Source organism: Varanus komodoensis, unplaced genomic scaffold, assembly GCF_004798865.1.
Source record: "Varanus komodoensis strain SLA01 unplaced genomic scaffold, ASM479886v1 scaffold18_3, whole genome shotgun sequence".
NCBI classification, from domain to species: Eukaryota; Metazoa; Chordata; class Lepidosauria; order Squamata; family Varanidae; genus Varanus; species Varanus komodoensis.
In genome coordinates, this window is record NW_025335549.1 from 12,759,828 (window position 1) to 12,763,532 (window position 3,705).

The 3,705-nt window shown below is 46.4% G+C and overlaps 1 protein-coding gene across 1 annotated transcript in view; it reads right to left on the minus strand.

Annotated features, from left to right (window-relative positions):
• Nucleotides 1-2,497, minus strand: part of LOC123022109 (probable G-protein coupled receptor 174) — a 9,688-nt gene extending 7,191 nt beyond the window's left edge. The window contains exon 1 of the mRNA XM_044427533.1: nucleotides 2,195-2,497. The gene's annotated coding sequence lies outside the window, so the exon portion shown is untranslated. The remainder of the gene's footprint in view (nucleotides 1-2,194) is intronic.
• Nucleotides 2,498-3,705: the final 1,208 nt, after the last annotated feature.

Below are 3,705 nucleotides of genomic sequence, written 5' to 3' on the forward strand. Positions count from 1 at the left end.
GGGGGGGGGTGGAGTGGCTAAAGATGCATTTTCTTCCAGCAATGAGATGGAAGAAGACGCCTCGGTAAAACTGTGGGCTACACCCCTCAGGTAGGGAAGCCCAGTCCAACTGCCATGGCTTCCCCCTTCCAGGACTTCACAACCGCAAAGAAAGTGGGTTTAGCCAGGAGAGCAGAGGGCTGGAGAGCAAAGAAGCAAGGCTCTGGGCTCACACGGAAGTGCTTCTGGGGCTCCACGGAGGAGACAAGCTCTCCTGTGCTGCTTGACATCTCTGGGTCCCAGAGCGCCTGCACTGCACTCCCGGGGCAGACCAAGCCCCATGCTTGACGCAAAGACCCACAGATCTCAGTGCAGGCTCTGCAGTGCAGGGGATGCCATAGACTTCTTGGCCAGCGACTTGAACCTGGACCTCCGAAGTCCGGCACCCTAATCACAGCAGCACTGGTCTCCACATTAAAACTGATTATTCTATATGGCCTTAATAATAAACTTGTAACTAACAACTTCAGTCTGGACTCAGCTATTTACCTGAGATGCTAAAAGTTAAAATGTAACTTATTTGAAAGACCATGTGGAATTCATTAAAAGTGTGCAAAGGGACCCTGGTATTGAGTCAGGCCGTGGGCCCACCTAGCCTGGTATTGTTGATACGGCCTGGTTGCAGCTGTCCAGCGATTGGGGAAAGTTTCCTTTCTACCTGAAGCCTACCTGGAGATTCAGGGATTGAGCAGGGGACCTTCTGGGTGCAGAGCAGGTGCTGGGTCACGGAGATGCGTCCCTTCCCGGGGACGGTGGCCCAAGTGTCAAGTGTCACACGGAAAAGCTGTGTGTGCCAGCTGCTGCAGGAGGGCCAAGCTTCACTTGTGACGTGTGCCAGCCACTGATGTGGAACTGAGACCTGATGTGGTGCTGTAGAATTTTGCTCTCCCCAGCCTGGCATGTTAGACCACAATCCCCACACTGCCCAGGCCAATGATAGGAGTTGCAGTCAGCTCAGGATGGGCACCAAGCTGAGGAGAGCAGAGACCAGGGTTCAAAAATCCAGCCAGGGTGGTTGTCCTCACAAAAATGGGGCAAGGGGGAGAACCATACACACTGTTACATAATTCTTGAAGGGAAACCGGGATATAATCGCAATTAATAAGACCCTGAGCAAGAAAAGAGGCATTTACACCCGAAAGGTGCCAAATGGAATATGCTTTAAAGAGTATGTCCTTCTCAGCTGTGGCCTCCCCGAAGAAGTTTCACTGCTTAAATTGGTCCAAAGCAATGGTTCAATTGCAAAGGGCTTTACATACCATCTGCCTCTCTGTGGAGCCTCTTTACCAACGGTGACAGCAATGCAGGTTGGGAAACGTCCGCTGAGCACACAAGTTTTGCCTCCTCCCAAACATGGCAAAAATGCGGCCAGCTTTTACAGTATCTTAACCAGAGATTCTTCTAAGTAGGTACAGTTATCTCCAACACTATCTTTTATCAGACAAAGAACAGAAAACCTTGGGCTGCATCTAGCCATTAATTGGGCTGAATCCAGTCCCACCAAAATCAAAGGGGGAAGTAATTTGGGACTAATTTAAACCTTACTGATCTCAGCATGTTTACTTTAGGTAGAGCTAAGTCTGGGTTCAACCCATATTAGTGGGATGAGAAAACGTTGCATCGATTGAATGAAAAATAAGCATACAGGAAGTCTTCGACAACATTACCGTGCTCATCTTGCCTCCAAAATCAAGCCAGTTTTTGATCCTTAACATCGATCGGTCTGCAGGTTTTCAGTAATTCATCCCAGCACAGGGATAAATACATATTTTAAAGGGGGACCATTCCGCTTTTTAAACATTTCTAAAGGCTCTGCATCTATAGATATTTGAGTAAGCTGTATATAAAAATAGGTCATGCTCTAACTCATAATCCTTCATTACCATCACATTGTGTATTATCTACCAGACATTTCCCCTAAGGTATCTTTCCCCCCTGTCCAGCAGCTATATTTCTTCAATCCGTTCCATATTTCTTTTATATACAAATATCAGTTAAAAGCTTAAAAAAAAAACTACACACATCTCCTTTCGTCAACTCCTGCATCTGCCACAAGAACCAAAATGCCAGCCGGATGGCACTTGGTCCCATCTCTTATGAGAAATGGCAAGCTATCAGGGAGCCTCATCATGGAATGAAAGAACAAGAGACCTACCTTTGTTCTGCTCTGCGCTGGCTGCAACAGAACTTTGCAGCTCCCGACACAAGTCAGCCAGCAAAGAAAAAAATACTCCCCGCCTCAATTTAGAAAACAAAACTGCAACTACTCAGGGCGCTAAAAGCATCACTGAGAGAGCAGATGGGGCCATGTGGCAATACTGTCAGAGCGCTGCGGAGAGGCATCTGTGAACGTCCTCCAGGCAGCACAAGGTGGACGTACTTTTTCCAGCAGGAAGTGCACACCTTCTGATGGGTGTTGAGGAGCAGCCATTTCTGAGGGCTGCATCAAGCAACATGTGCGCAGCCCTCGTAGTCTGGTTTGGAGATGGATGGTGACTTGTTTCTATATTTAGGGCAGTGTTTTTCCTTTAGATTGCGTTTGGAGGGTTGAGTTGCGGCTGGTTTTGTGGTTGGAAACAGCCTTGTTTTCCATTCTTCATTGCCATCTTGGGAAGCCACGATGGCAGAGAAGTATTATTGTGACTGGGTACCTTTTAAAAGCACCACTGCAGCCCCTGGAAAGTAATTGCAAAAGCGGTCAAGGGCTTGTGACTGGGCGCCTTGACTTTCCTATCAGCAGAAAGAGGTGGTAGAGATGCTGCTTTGATAGGATTAATGGGGTGAAGTTAAAGGAGGGGGAGAAAATTGTTTTTTTTCACTCATTAGTGTAATCTTACCCACTATAGGAACTAAAATTCTCTTAGCCTTTGAAATTTGCACTTCTCCGAATTTTGCAATGTAGTTTGCATATTAATGCGCCTATATCAGCAAAAACTACACCTCAAATGTATATATTTGTGAACATGGTTCAGGAACTTTTAAATGTTGATATCAAGCATATAAAATGTACGTATTCAGAGGAGCGTGCACAAAAGTATGTATACATTTTAACACAATTTTTAGAGTGTCAAAATTTGGCATGAATTGAAGACTGGTAAAAGGAGAAACCATAATTGACAGAGTCATCCATTCCCAGTTGAAGTATTAACCGCAGCCATATTTCACAGGCCACAAAGAGACTGCACCCCATTTTGAAGGACAGGTAAATTTCAATTTTCCATCATCCTGTTTACAAATCAGCTGAGGGTTAATCCCTGCCATCATTTTAAACAGGAACCTCAGGAAGTTCAGCATCTCTGGCTGGATTCCTGAAGATATTCCTCTGGGAAGAAGGCTACCTGGCCGCATGCCTCCAAGGAGCAGAGATCTGCCCAGTGGGCAGAGGTGCTAATTTGCGACTGGAGAACTGTGGGTCCAGGAATGGAAGGGAGCTGGCTGGCTGGCAGGTCCCTTCAACACTGCAAGGCCATTTAGTCTGGTCCAGCAGCTGTGAAGCTATCAAGAAAAAGATTTTCTGGCCCAAGTAAATCCTGCTTTGGTTACACCCAGGTTCGGTCAGTCCATGGTTCAGAAATTGCAACTAATGTGGAACAGAGCGGGTTTTCAGACCCAGGCATTTGGACTCTTATTCTGCATTGTTTACACTGGCTGCTTGTTAATTTCTGG